Below are 16,149 nucleotides of genomic sequence, written 5' to 3' on the forward strand. Positions count from 1 at the left end.
ATTTATGTAGTCTTTGTATCAAAGAACCGACTATTACAACGTTTTCCCCAGTTTAAACAATGTAAATTTTTATAAAACCATTAATTAGTTAAGTTTTAAAATCCCAATAAATGTGCCTCCTCTTGTCACTCTAGTGGTGTTATATGCTGATGAAATTGAGACACGACATTGTAATTTTTGTTGCCTGATGTATTTATAAAAATGGCATGCCACCCGTGCATTCCCTATAAGACTTAGTTTCTGAACAATCACCAGTCAAAACTAGATAATGGCACATTAGCTTTCAACTCCCTCCCTATGACTATAACCATGCCCACTGGGATTTTCGGTAGTCTGCTTAAATGCCTTAAACTTCTCAGAAAAGCTGACAACCACTACAGTTTTCCTCTTCATTTTTATTTGAAAATCAGCATGAGATATACCCCAGGTAAAAAGGATCTAGAGCTTTGCACATTCCTTTTTAAGTTTTCCAATCTATGTACTACATCAAATCAGACAATATTAAAACACAGCACAAGTGCTTAGCCTTAGAGTGGGGTATCTCACCCTCAGCATCTTTGACATTGGGGCCAGATAATTCTCTCTTGTGGGGGACTATCCTGTGCATTGTAGGATGTTTAGTAGCATCTTTAATCTTTACTGATTAGATTTCAGAAGCACCCCTCTCTGCCCTGTGTGACAACCAAAGTGTCACTAGACATTATCAAGTGTCCCTGAGGAGTAAAATTGCCTTTGGTGGAGACCTCTTTACTTTAGAGAAAGTAAAATTTAAGCAATACAGTGCATATTTAATCTTTAATTTGTTTTTCAGATAATTTATGTGGCTTTAGTGAATTAGTAAGAGTTTACTCTTTGTCTAAAAGTTAACAAGGCAGTTGTGAACTTCTCAAAGTAACAGAAATGCTGGTACTAATTAAGGTACCCACACAGATGAGCCATCTTAATTTATTAAAGCTGAGAGCCCCACCTAAGCTACAGACATTTGATGTTAAGTGCTCATGCAGTAATATATTAAACCAGGACGTTTATACTATGAGTTAACCCATGTGGAAAGACAACATCAGGCATTTCTATAAATCAAAGCTCTTCTTTTCCAAGATATCTAATTCTTAAAGCTTACATTTGGCACCCATTTAATTCCATGCCTCACACAATGTCTGTGTTTTCAATAAATATCTCATGAAAGAATGCTAGTTTACAGAGAAAAATGGGTATATGTGAGTGGGTGGGTAGAGGATGCATTTCAGGATTTTATTTGTCCCTAAAGTGTGGTCTCTAGTACTAGGACTCAAAGTTGTCAGCAGACTGCAATACTGTAGTCACCAAGCAGATGGCTAGAAATGCAGAACCTCGGGCTTCATCCTTGACCTACTAGATTATGAATTTCATCATTATTCCAGGTGATGCTTTTCCAAATTAAAGCTTGCTAAGTACTTTCCCCAAACATTAGTTCTTCATATTATTAAAAGATAAATTCTGGGAAAGAGTTCTGTAGAAAATCATTTTGGGAAAGAGTGGGTAAAACAAAGTTACACAGATTCTTATACAGCAGTACTTCTCCAGAAGTATCTGTGTTTAAGTTCTGACTTTTCCAAAGTTGGGAAGTGGTGGGAGATTTTAAGCAGTGACTTCCAAATTTATCTGATGATGGAAACTTTAAAAAAATAAGCATCCTTTTGAAAATGTTGCTGTTGTTATGTGACATAAGCATTCAAGTCATGATTAAGCAGCACATAGAGATCATAAGTAAATAACTTAATCAGATAGCTAATTATGGTTAATGATTACTGATAATATGTTGAGTAGAAGGACAAAACAGACTTTCCAGAGAAGAAAAACTATCATCATTGTTAAATGAAAAACAAAGAGTAAAACATAATTACTTAGATTATTAACTAATTAACTTTAAAAACTATTAACAGCCTTTCTCTCTCCCGGCCACCGTGGCTGGGTGCTCTTGGTTGAGGCCGTCTCGCACCTAAGGCAGGAAGACGGTGGCTGCAAAGAGGACAATAATAGTTACCAGATGGAGTCTATCAGTTCTAAGCTCCAATTTGTTATGAAAAGTGGAAAGTATGTGCTGGGTACAAGCAGACTCTGAAGACGATCAGACAAGGCAAAGGAAAACTGGTCACCCAGTTTCGCCAACACTGTCCAGCCTCGAGGAAATCAGAAACGGAGTACTATGCCATGATGGCCAAGAGTGCTATTCATCACTACAGTGGCAAGGATATTGAATTGGGTACAGCATCATCTGGAAAATATTACGCAGTAGGCACTCTGGCCATCATTGATCCAGGTGATTCTGATATCCTTAGAATCTTGGCAGAGCAGACTGGTGAAAATTTTGTAAATCATGCAAAATTTTTCTTTAATAAAACAGGCTAGAGTGTGGCTTAAAATATTTTAAAAAACTATTAACAAAATGAAGCAATAATCATAGTACTTGGCTCACAACATTTAGCACATAAAGTTTTTTGAATGAAATTTTCTGAATTGTCGAAAGATATTTTTGCATAAATTTATTATTGCTTATGGAATTTTGAGTATTAGATTTGTTTTTAAAATAAACAATTTTAGAATTAATAATTAGAAATCCTTTAAAAAGAAACCCCCTTTGTCAAATATAATTAGCATACAAAAACTATACATAATATTTAATATCTACAACTTAATACATTTGGAGATACATATACACCTGTGGATCTGATACAGGGTGCAGCCAGGGGGGACCCCCCCCAAAAAAAAGATTTGGAATGGTGTCCAGAATTCAAAGTGTATAGGAATAATGGAGAGAGCCACGCGGTTTCAGCAGAGTGAGGCCCCCCTCTTGGTGAAGTGAAAGAGGGAGCCATGTGGTTTTGGCAGGGTGCGGACCCCCTCTTTCCCAGGTGAAAGGGAAAAACCACGCAGCTTTGCCAGAATGGAGATCCCTGCAGCCAGGTGAAGAAGACAGCCACATGCTTTTGGTGGAGTGCGGACCCACCCCTGCAGCTTTGGTAGAAGAGGCCCACATGGCTTTAGGGTGCCCGTTTGGCCGCGTGGCCTGGAAAGCAAGAGAGACTTTGACTGGAACTGGGTACAAAGAACTCTTGCCAGTGGACCGTGAGAGGGTACCACAGTACTTTGGATTAACTCGAGATCCTGCACAGTGATACAGCTGATGGTGCCAGCGGCCTGCAACACAGACATATGCTCTTTTCCTGATTTACGGTACCCGGAGTTGGGACAGTGGGAGAAGGGAGCGCTGTGTGGGTGTAGGTGTACAACCTAAAGGACTTTGATATTTTAGTGGAGGCATTAGGCCTGAATAGCATTAAATAAACATTTCGTTTCCTTTTCACAAATCTCTGGCATTGAGAGATGTCTTTCCAATTGATGGTGGGCAGAAGAGCCCAGTAGGTATTAGTATTCTGTTCTTGGGAGGGGCTCCTGTTGTGTAGCAGTTTTTGGCATCCCTAGGTGGGCCAAATATTGTATTGCGTCTCCCTGGGACCTCTTGTTCGGTAACAGATCCATCACCACCATCTATGCCGTTAACATATCTATCACCTCCAAAAGTTTCCTCATTCCTGCTCACTTCAAAAATAAATATTTTTATGTTGATATATAATGTGTAAGATAAAGAGAAGATGGCAACTAGGTGAGAGGGAGCAGATTCCACTTCTCCCTACACACAGGAGAGAAACTGGCCAATCTCTGGAGGAACAGAGCAGACAGCCAACAGTACCACAGCATATATGAAAATAGATCAAAAACTGTAGTGGACATTGAAAAACCAGATGGCAAGGACAGTGCTTCAGGAAAATAAGGGCTCAGAGATAAGCACAGAGACCAGGGAGGCTGTAGCACCAGGCTCAGGGTCTGCTGGGCTGGCCACAGGGCTCCTGGGAGAGAGATGGGTTGGTGCTCCCTCCCCTGACCAAGCAAGGTTTGAGCAGCACTGGGAGAGACCTGGTTGCTTGAAGTCGCAGAGAAGGGAGTAAGGACTGAGTGGCAAACACACAAGGGCTGTGAGCACCCATGCATAGCCCTGGAAAGAGTGTGCTCCCAAGCCGGTGAGACCAGAGGCAGCCTGGCCAGGCATGTGCGCCCACACCTGGGGAGAGAGAGAGCTTTGTGGAACACCTGGTGATCACAGCCCACAGCCCACACCCGGGGACCCAGAGTGAGCCTGTGTGGGGGCCTCAGGAGACCCGAGACCACATCTGCAACCTCCCCCACCCCCTCAGCCTGCTGCAGCCAGCAAGAGCAGAAAAACTGGTTTGGCCAGTTTGAAACCAGCAAGAGGTTTTATTTTGTTCTTGTTTTGTTTATTTTGATTTTTTAAGTAATTTTTTATTTTTAAATTTTTATTACTTTTTATCTCTCAATTCCTTTTGCTTCTATTTCCTTCTTTCTTGTTTTATTCCTTCTTTCTTTCTTTCCAATATTATCATTTCTACCTTCTTTAGTCTGCTTTTTTTTTTTTTTGAAATACCCACAAATGAGATGAAAAAAACCAGAACTGTGAAAAGGCCAGAGTTGAACCCTAAGAGGGGGCATTTCAATAGCTGAGAAAGAGAGACAAATTTCACTGTGCTATTACAGAGAACCTGCAAGATATTGCATATTTGCATTATTACTTTTACATTATTCTTAAAACTTTTATTTGAATAATATTTTTGTATTCCTCTTCTTTCTGTTTAGTCTTCTTTGCTTGGCTGGTTTCCCCAAGTTCTCTTTCCCCTTGTATCATTTGACAGGTTTCCCCAGTTCTCTCATTTATAGTGTATTGCTAATTTCCTGTCCTTCACCTCACCTGTGTTCCATTAGCGCACTACTGAAGGGCAGATACTCCCTATTCTTGGTATCCACATCTCATAGATTCTGTCATATGATTGTTGCTCTAATATTATTGTAAATAATAGCCATTCATACTATTGTAAATACTACACAACACCCCTCCCAGATCTTAGCCCACTTCATGGCTTCCTGAATTCTATTACTGTAGTGGTTAACTCTATTCTTTCACACACTACACCTATTTACTATCCTCTACTCTCACCTAACTTCAGAATCTGACCTTCCACAACCTCACTGCTTTCTAAATCCAACTCACAATCCTTCTCTCCCCAACAAGAGTCTTATCTTCTTTCCATTCTTTCTAAAAAGTGGCTAGTTGAGTGGTATATCATGGTTAACACTATACATAGCCAAAGGATCCCCTATCTCTTTCTTACTGGCTGCTACTGTAAATAGCGTAGAACACTCTCTTCCTATTTACCATAAGCACTCTCTTGCTTGAGAAAAAAATATTCTCATTAGATGGATTTTCCATAACTTATTGTCCCCTTTTAGTGAGAGGTGACAACTTTTTTGGTTGTTGATATAATTTCATTCTTATAAATAATGCTTAAAAAGTTCTTATTTGAGAAAATTTCTAGTTTCTTGGAATAAATTGCAAGAAATGGAATTATTGTTTCAAAGAAAAAATTAAAGGAAAATTAAAAAAATGAGATATTTTAAATATTTACTATATTTTCATTTTTATTTATACTTTCTAAGGACTATATCCCCAATTTTATTATGTAAGGCAAAATAATATTTGACATAATTATTCATTATATGCATGGAAAGTATACTTTTATAATGAGCTTTTCTGTGTTAACTTCGTATTCTTCACCTTTGTCAAAGAACCCTTAGTTTTCTAGCTGGAGTACCTGGCCTCATGGTTGATGCCATCACAGTGACTGACTCAGATCAAATGACATCCTGTCACTCACTTTCAGTTAATAAAGCTATAATTACTCAAAAAGTAGAGAAAATGAAAGGTTCAGAATCTACCAAAAGCTATTTCTCTTCAGCAAAATCTTGAAAACTTTCCCAGGAGTCTCTTAATGTTGTGTTATACATGTGACTCGTTTCATGGTGTGACTGACATGAGTTTATGAGCTTTCTTACCATTGTTGAATCATATCAGTCATTTTTGTATAACAAGAGAGTTTGGGTGGAGAAAGGATTCAATGATATAATATTATGAAAGAATAATGTTAATGGTATGAGCATATATATTCGTGAGAGTAGGTTATATACATTTATAAACATAAATACTAGATGTAAAGAGTAAGGCCTTTTATAATCATTTATACTCTGTGAACTTTCTCTTAGAAAGTCACATGCTTGGGTGTAGGGCTTTTGCTGCAAAGAAAAAAATGAACTTAGCTCTAACAGACTATTTACTTGTAATTGATAGGTGTAAAAGTAGACTTAGGATCATGGTGTTTCAAGTTGACTTTCCTTTCTTGGATATTATTTCCAAGAGTAGTTCAAGCCAGAACAGCAAATAAAGAACAAATTTATCAAGAATCATTTTCAAGCCTATGTTGTTATAAGCCTTTAAGATGTGAAAAGTCCATGGAGTATCTCACACAGAATTTGGCACATCTAGGCATTTGAACATTTGATTTTGACTTGCCCTGCTAAGGCTTAAGCATATAAATAGAGGTGTAGGGAGTGGATGAATTTTTTATGCATTGGTACAGTAAACCAGTACTAATGGGCACAGGTTACTTCTGTATCTTAGCTATTATAAATAACATTGCAATAAGCATAGAGGTGCATACATCTTTTTCAATTAGTGTTTTGGTTTGTTTTTTTTCAGATATACCCAGAAGTAGAACAGCTGGGTCATAAGGCAATTCCATTTTTAATTTTTTGAGGGACGTCTACACTGTTTTCCATAGTGGCTGCACCAGTTTGCATAGAATAGACTATCTTTTAATACTCAGGAAATATTATATATGTTGAAGTCAAATCTAACTAGACTAACCAAAATGTGAGAACAGTATAAATTACCTATAGTTAATTATTTTTCTATTATTTAAAATTTTATTTTTTTATTATAGTTTGCATTCAATATTATTTTGTACTAATTTCAGGTGTACAGCATAGTGGATAGACAATCACATACTTTACACAGTGATCCCCCAATATTTCAAGTACCCACTTGGCACTATACAGAGTTATTACAATATTATTGACTATATTTTGTAACTTACATTCTAGAGCCTATTTTGTGACTACCAATTAGTACTTCTTAATCCCTTCACCTTTTCACCTGGCTCCTACCTCTCCCTTTCCTCTGCCAAACATCAGTTACAGCTTAATTTTTATTTATTTTCTATTTTTTAAATTTTTGATTTAATCTTTATTTTCCCATTACCCACTATTAATATTTTTACTTTATTTTTTATTGTTGTTCAAATACAGTTGTCTCCATTTTCCTCCCACAACTTCACCTCCCCCCAGCCATCCCCACCTCCCAACCTCAATCCTACTCCCCTTTGGCTTTGTCCATATGTCCTTGATACATGTTCCTTCACCACCCTTCCTCCTTTTCAGCCCATTATTCCCTCCTACCTCCCCTCTGGTTACTGTCAGTTTTTTCTTAAAAGTGATAAAATAATTTTTATAAAAAGTTTTTTTTCCATGTTCTTCACTTCTATTGCCTCTGCACAAAATCTTCCCGAGTAATTTGGGGTATTCTAGAAATAAAAGAGGTACCTAGCTTCAGCATCATTAGCCTCATTTATATAATATCTTTTTGACTTGTCTGGAACTATGTTTGTAGATGCGTGTGGCAAAGGCATTCCCCTTGATAACAGCAGGATTATTTATGACAACTTTGGGATATTTACACAATGAAGTACTCCCTGGCTGTAAAAAGAAGAAAATTTTACCATTTGTAACAGCATGGATGGACCTGGAAAACATTATGCTAAGTGAGATAAGCCAGTCAGAGAAAGAAAAATACCATATGATTTCACTCATATGTAAAACCTAATGAATAAACTGAACTAACAATGAAAATGAGGATAGATCCATGGAGAGCAGGATGACAGCTAGTAGGGGTGGGGAGGTTAGGGGGTAGAGGGATTGAGCAAAAAGGAAAAAGGACTCATAGATGGGAATCACAGTGTGGTGATTGCTGAGGGAAGAAGGGTATAAGGGGACTAAATGGCAATGGGTAAAACACAATAAAGATTAAATTAAAAATAAAAAATAGCCCTGGCTGGTGTGGCTCAGTGGATTGAGCATGGGCCTGTGAAGCAAAGGGTCACTGGTTTGATTCCCAGTCAGGGCATATGCCTGGGTTGCAGGCCAGGTCTCCAATAGGGGACACATGAGAAGCAACCACTCATTGATGTTTCTCTCCCACTCTTTCTCCTTCCCTTCCCCTCTCTCTAAAAATAAATAAATAAAATGTTTAAAAAATAAAAATAAAGAATACAATAAAAAATTAAAAAATTTTCCATTCTCTTAGAAAGTGATGGATTACTTAGTTAACCCAGATGTAGAAGAATTTCTAATAAAATTATTTAGAATGTTCAAAGTGTCATATTTTCAGTATAAACTTGTTTGATTTGGGTTGTACGTAACAGCAAACTTGGGAATCTATTATTTTAAATGTTCTTGTTGCCTTAACAGTACCACTAACTGCACATTGAAGACATCAGTCATTGACAACATACATACATAAACACACATAAACACTTGGTGTGACTTTTAGTCAATGGAACAATAGCATTTTCATGATACTATTTATTTTTAAGTATATTTTATTGACTATGCTATCACAGTTTTCCCAATTTTCCCCACTTTATCCCCCCTTGGTCTATACCCCCAAACCTCCAGCATTCCCCCTCCTTAGTTCATGTCCATGCGTTATATAAGTTCTTTGAATTTTCTGTTTTGTATAGCATTCTTAACCTCTCCCTGTCTGTTTTATGCCTACAAATTATGCTTATTCCCTGTACCTTCCCCCCCATAATCTTTCTCTTCCCCTCCCCACCGAAAACCCTCCATGTGATGTCCATTTCTTTGATTCTGTTCCTGTTCTAGTTGTTTGCTTAGTTTCTGTTTTCACTGTTTTTCTTTTCTTTTCTTTTCTTTTCTTTTCTTTTCTTTTCTTTTCTTTTCTTTTCTTTTCTTTTCTTTTCTTTTCTTTTCTTTTCTTTTTTTAGGTTCAGTTGTTGATAGTTGTGAGTTTGCTCTCATTTTACTGTTCATATTTTTTATCTTCTTTTTCTTAGATAAGTCCCTTTAACATTTCATAAAATATGGGCTTGGTGATGATGAACTCCTTTAACTTGACCTTATCCAAGAAGCACTTTATCTGCCCTTCCATTCTAAATGATACCTTTACTGGATAGAGTAATCTTGGATGTAGGTACTTGTCTTTCATGACTTTGAATACTTCTTTCCAGCCCCTTCTTGCCTGAAGGTTTGTTTTCAGAAATCAACTGAGAGTCTTAAGGGAACTCCTTTGTAGGTAACTGTCTCCTTTTCTCTTGCTGCTTTTAAGATTCTCTCCTCTTTAATCTTGGGTAATGTCATTATGATGTGCCTTGGTGTGTTCCTCCTTGGGTCCGACTTCTTTGGGACTGTCTGGGCTTCCGGGACTTTCTGGAAGTCTATTTCCTTCACCAGATTGGGGAAGTTTTCTTTCATTATTTGTTCATATAAGTTTTCAACTTCTTGTTCTTTTCCTTCTAGTACTCGTATGATTTGGATATTGGAATGTTTAAAGTTGTCCCAGAGGTTCCTAAGCCTCTCCTCATTTTTTAAAATTCTTGTTTCTTCATTCTGTTGTGGCTGGATTTTTCTTTCTTTCTTTCATTACAAATCAGTGATCTGAGTCCTCATTTCCTTCCCTTCACTGTTGGTTCCCTGAATATTTTGCATTATTTCACTTTGGGTAGCTTTCATTTGTTCCTTCATTTTGTGACCAAGCTCAATCAGTCCTGTGTGCATCCTGATTACCAGTGTTTTGAGTTCTGCATCAGATAAATTGGCTATCTCCACTCCGCTTAGCTCTTTTTCTGGAGTTTTGATATGTTCTTTTATTTGGTCCATATTTCTTTGTCTCAGTGCACCTGTTATATTATAAGAGGGCGGGGCCTTAGGTATTCACCAGGGTGGGGCAACCCTCCTTGCTGTGTTGTGGTACTGTCTATGGGGGAAGGGTCAGAGAGAGAACAATGCAGCTCACTTGCTCAGCTCTAGTCCCACTTTCCAATGAACTCTTGTGTGAGACTGGGAGTTCCTCCCACCATGGCAACCCCTGCTGTAGTTTATGGGTAGGTTTGAGTCTTAGTTTCTCATTCAGCCAGCCCTGCCTCCCTCTCACAGTCCACTGCCCTGCTGCGGGACCTCTCAGCCAGCCCCACCCATGTGGTCTCCTTGCCAAGGGTCTCCTCCACCCACCCAGCTTCCTGTCTTTTTTCTGTGAGTTTGGTTGAATGCTTCTTTAATTCCTTCATTATCAGAGTTCCATGCAGTTTCATTTTCTGGCAATTCTGGTTGTTTATTGTTTTAGATTGGTTTTTATCCTCCTTTTGGTTGTACAAGAGAGGAAAGTGTTTCTACCTATGCCTCCATCTTAGCCAGAACTCTGCATGATATTATTTAGTATTTATTTATTATTTAAAATTGGAGGTCAGAATATTTTTTTCACTCATCATATCTTTTCTAAAAAATGTGTGTGTTCTCCACCTCTCATACCCCTACCCCTTTCTCCACTCTTCTCACTGATGGCATTTATCTCTGGAAATACTCTTGCTTCTAATTAGTCTTCATATTCCCTTTGAACTGGCTTAATTATGTAGATTTCAATGTCTCGTGCTCTTTAATGATATTCCATGTGTTAACTTTATTGGAGATTTTTGAAGACAATTTTCCCAAGTACCTGGAGTTGATTGGTGTGGGAGAGCTTCGTGTTTGTATCTGTTTCTACTTTACTCCTTGAGGATGTGATGTTATGCGCCTCGAGGGCTAGGACTTCATTTCTCTTATATCGGGTCTTTGGTTCCTGACACATAGAGGTCAAAAAATGCTTTGCTCAATAAATTTGGCATTCATGCTATTTCTTACCTGCAAGCACATTTCAACCTCTGGGATTCCGTTTTTGAAATTCTCTGCTTAAAATGTTTCTTTCAGACAAAGACAAATACCATATGATTTCACTTACATGTGGAATCTAAAGGACAAAATAAATGAACAAACAAAACAGAACAAACTGAGGGTGGCCAGATGGGAGGGGACTTTGGGAGTTGGATGAGAAAGGCAAAGGGATTAAGAAGCACAAATTGGCAGTTACACCATAACATTGGGGATGTAAAGCAGAACAGAGTCAATAATATTGTAATATCTATTGGGGGCCAAGTAGGTGTGGTGCCAGGTGGGTGCTAGAATTATTGGGGGGCTCACATTGTACATAACATAATTGCCTAACCATAGGGTACACCTGAAACTAACATAAAATAATGTTGAATGTCAACTCTGATTGAAAAATAAAATAAAGTTTCTTTCTTATACATATATTCCCATGGTTGATTTTCTCATATGGATTTCTGCTGCCATGTCACCTCTGTAGAGGGGCCTGTTCTAAACCCCCAAATATTAAAATCTTAAACAGCATGCATTCACACATAAACTCATACATACTCTCATCTCTGCCTTGCATTTTGTTTTTCTCATGGGATTTACCAATACCTTAAACAATATTAGTTTATTGTTTCTTTCTTTAGAATATGTCATTCCAAGGAAAGGGGATGTGTTCATTGCCAGAATATATAAGAGGTCTAGCATATTGCAGCCATTTGATAAATATTAGTTTAATAAGTAAGTAAATTATTGGATTAAATCTCCACCTCTCTTCATAAATATACACTTTATAGATTGGATATACATTTACTGAAAATTGGAGACAGTATCTTATCTGTTCATCATGATCTAGGCAGTCAGTGCTCAAATTATACGTTGAATGACTAAACGGATGAGTGTTGCATGTGACTGATCAGTTGCTCTGCAGACGTATTGTACACCAGGAGTACAGCCTACTAAATACTTTCTTTTAATCATTACTGTGCTAAAAGGTAATAAGTCCTTTGCTTTGTATCTATTTTTGTTTTTATACATTGACATGAAAACTTTGAGAGTAGAGAATTTCCAAAACAGTTACACTGGACTATCTGGGGGTGGGAAATTTAGTGATTTAGTTCACATTTTCCACCCTTCATTAGAACTTGAAAATCATAATGGCATTAAATTTTGTAGGTACAGCTTGTGTACAACCCCCAACCACCAACTCCAAAACCCTTCACTCTACCCTCATTTCCTCTCCCAGTCCTGACTCAAATTTTGATTCTTATAAAATATTTAAAAATATTTTATCGTTTATACTCTTACAATTGTCACAATTTTTCCCCCTTTTCTCCCTTCCATCCACCCCTCCCCCACTCCCTCAGGCAATCCCCGCAGTGTTCTCCATGGGTCATGCTTATATGTTCTTTGCTAATTCCTTCACCTTCTTCAACCAGTCCCCACCTCACCCCTCTAATAGCATCTGGTTTAACTCTATTAGTATTTCTCAACAGTGAAGAAGGAAGATCTTGCTAAAGTTAAAAATAAAAAACATTTCACCTTTTAAATTTTAATTTAATTAAAAAAAATTTATTTATTTTTATTTTTATAGAGAGGGGAGGGCAAGGAGAGGGGGAGAGAAACATCAATGAGTGGTCGTGTCTTGCACAACCCCTACTGGGGACCTGGCCCACAGCCCAGGCGTGTGCCCTGACTGGGAATCAAACAAGCAACCCTTTGGTTCATAGGCTCGCTCTCAATCCACTAGCTACACCAGCCAGGAAAAATATTTAATTCTTACGTGAACTTATTTCCAGAAAGCTTTGGTGATGATTCTTGTGACAAAAGGTGATTAAGTGGCATTATTGTGTAAAGCTTATATACTATAGAATTTTTATTAGAAGTAAATCTGTTTCCTCGGAGGTTCATTATTTTTTTTATTCATTGTTTATTTATTTGTTTATTTATAATGTTTATCAAATCTTATTTGCTAAGAGCAAGTGACACAGTTCTCTGCTTCTCAGATCCTTCTCTAATGCATCTATTTCCAGCTGCTGGACCGTGAACATTTCTGTCCTCCTTCAAAGATAAACAAGCCCTGGGGCACTCCAGGTGGCTACAGAGGCACATGAAATGAGACAATATATCAGAATAAAGAGGAGAAATGTCCATGAAATTTTTACTTAGTGAGTTTCCTTTCTTAGTCCCAATTCTCATCCTACAGGTGCATTTCAATCATTACAGGGTTTTAGGTGACTACAAACTGAAACTGGGATCTTTCCCAAACTGTTTTTTTTTTTAAACTGTATTTTTGACTATCCAAGTTTAATAATTTTCATTTGGGTAATCCATGTACATTGACATCTTAGGTGCTGATGTGTTTTAATGATAGATATACAGAAGTTTGATATTGGTAATTGGGACAGGCTAGTACAAAAGTGAGTGTGTATATTTCATGGTAATTGTTACTTTTATTTATAGTCCTTCTTTCTTGGAGGACACGAGGGTCACGGGAGAGGCGGAGCCACTGAGCTCTGAGTCCCCCTGCTGGGGTCAGGGGTGGTCAGCCCCTGCTGCACCTTGTTGGCTGGGGCTATACGTGCACCTGTGTCTTGGAGGCAGCACCGAACAAGGTGCATGGCAGCATGTACCTCCCCAGACCTTGACCAAGCACTGTACTGGCTCACAGTACACATTTAGGCGCTGCTGGTGGACGCAGACGTGCAGGAGCACCATGTCGTAGTCCACGTTAGGCTGGATCTTTCCTGCTTGAGGCTCCATGTGACTTTCTTGAGTGGTTCAAGTTCTTTTCCATGTGCAAATGGCGGTGCTGCAGCTTGTCAGTGCCCTGGGCTAGGCGTGTGGCCTCCAGAAGTTGAGTATCCATGTGTCTCTAATACAAGAGAACTAGGGGTCTGTTGGTGAAGGTAACTGAAGTGTAAACATACAAGAATAAATACATAACTTTTTAATAAATAAATTACATTTTTTTTGGTCCCTTTCATAGCTAATATGTTTAAAATTAATATTATGATTCTTACTGTGTTTGTAATAAAAAACTAATTTATGACAGTTTTAAAGCTAAGTATTTATAATGAGACATAGCTTTTATAATAATACATTAATATTTAAATGAACCTTTTCCAATCAGTATGGAATATAAATAATGTCAGACTTAGACCCAGAATATATTTATATTAGTCTTTCCCCATAAAAGAAAATTTATCTGAGTTACTGACAGTTACAGAGAATTCCCTTGAGAATTCTGAGATTATTATTTCATTAAGAAATTTCTTGATTTGTCCTGGCTGGTATGGCTCAGTGGATTGAGTGCCAACCTGCAAACCAAAGGGTCACTGGATAGATTCCCATTCAGGGCACATGCCTGGGTTGTGGGCCAGGTGTCCAGTAGGGGGTGTGTGTGAGAGGCAACCATACACTGATGTTTCTCTCCTTCTCCTCCCCTCTCTCTAAAAGTAAATAAATAAAATCTGTTTAAAAAACTTTGATTTTTCTTAGGAAAAGTCATTTTTTAAATGCCCACAACATGTTACCTTGGCTTCTCATAACCAGGTATATGTGACATGTTTTTTTTAATTATTTATTTATTTTTAGAGAGAGGGGAAGGGAAAGAGAAAGAAGAGGGAGAGAAACATCAATGTGTGGCTGCCTCTCATGCACCCTGTACTGAGGACCCAGCCCCGCAACACAGGAATGTGCCCTGACTGGGAATCGAACTGGCAACCTTTTGGTTTGCAGGCCCATTCTCAGTCCACTGAGCTACACCAGCCAGGGCTATGTGATATGTTCTTAAGGCATAATTAAGGTATGCAAAGTATGCATATGTGTGCGTGCAATCCTTTTTTCTTATTTCTTTATAATTTTTATAATCTATTTAATTCTAATTTATTTTATATCTTGGTTTGATATTCAGTCTGCCATGAGGCAGGTTTGGAGAAATGCAATCCTGTTACAGGAAAATGAAGCAACCAGACACCGAGGGATTCTAGAATACAAGGTTTATTAACGTGTACAGGCCCATAAGAGTCAATCTCCAAATTCTGAGCCCCGAACAAAGGATTCTTGGGGTTTATATAGTCTATGGGGTCTTCCTGTCTACGTAGCAAAGCGGGATACAGAAGTGGAATGCGGAAGTTAGTTCTAGCTACATGGCAGAAGCAGAGTACAAAGGCTAAATGCGAAAGTTAGTTCTGTCTGTGGGGGTGCTAGCCCTAGCCCTTGTGAATATCCTGCTGTTTGCTTTCCCAAATGGCCCTATCGCTCTTCCTAGGGTGCTTGGGGTTTGCATAAGCAAAGGTTCTTCAAAGCTTCCCATATCAATCCCAGTCAATTAATTAAAGAACCCCTTCTATTCCTTCTTAGCAGACTGGAATCTATGTGTCATTCGTCCTCAGAAATATATGCCTCAATGGTCACCTTTCAATCTAGTCCTTAGTCTACATGTGTCATCTCTCAAATATCTCTCCTTTCTGAGTGGTCCCTTCAGTGTTCTGTATGGTCTGTATTGGGGCACTAAAGTCACCATTGTGCTGAGATCCATTTGCTTAGGTTCTCTGTGCACCTTTTTTTTCTTCGACTTGATAATTTGCCAGAGATTTGTATAGAAACAGGGCCCAGGGCCCAGAAATCTAGGTTCCATGCCGCCCTTACTCACCTCTTCAGCTTTTCTCTCTGATGCCTGAACTCTTATCATGTGCCCTCCAACTCCCTTTTCTTTCTTTAATGGAGGAATCTTTTGTGCCTAGGGGTTAGAGTTAGAATTCTCTGTCTATTATTATTCCTTCGATTTCTGAGGTTAGGATAAATCCTTTCAGTTCATCAGTTCACCTCAGGAATTTAAGCTTTCAAAAAGCAAAGCTGGTGAGAGACTTTTTAAAAAATATATTTTATTTATTTATTTTTAGAAAGAAGGGAAGGGAGGGAGAGAGGGAGAGAAATAATGTGTGGTTGCCTCTCATATGTGCCCTGACTGGGAACCAAACCTACCACCCAGACCTGTGTCCTGACTGAAAATCAAACCATTGACCTTCAACTTTGTGGGATGATGCCCAACCAACTGAGTCACACTGGTCAGGAGTCAGAACAAGACAATTTTTTTTTTGCTTAGCCTTGTATATCCCTCATACAACATAGTAGTTCTACTTAGTCACTGTGGGGGAAGATGGGACCATTGCTGGAGATGTGTAGGGGGGAGAGGAGAGTGGGAGGTAAACACAGATGAAA

Source organism: Artibeus jamaicensis, unplaced genomic scaffold (assembly GCF_021234435.1).
Source record: "Artibeus jamaicensis isolate MK-2021 breed Jamaican fruit bat unplaced genomic scaffold, CSHL_Jam_final contig_3126, whole genome shotgun sequence".
Classification (NCBI taxonomy): Eukaryota; Metazoa; Chordata; class Mammalia; order Chiroptera; family Phyllostomidae; genus Artibeus; species Artibeus jamaicensis.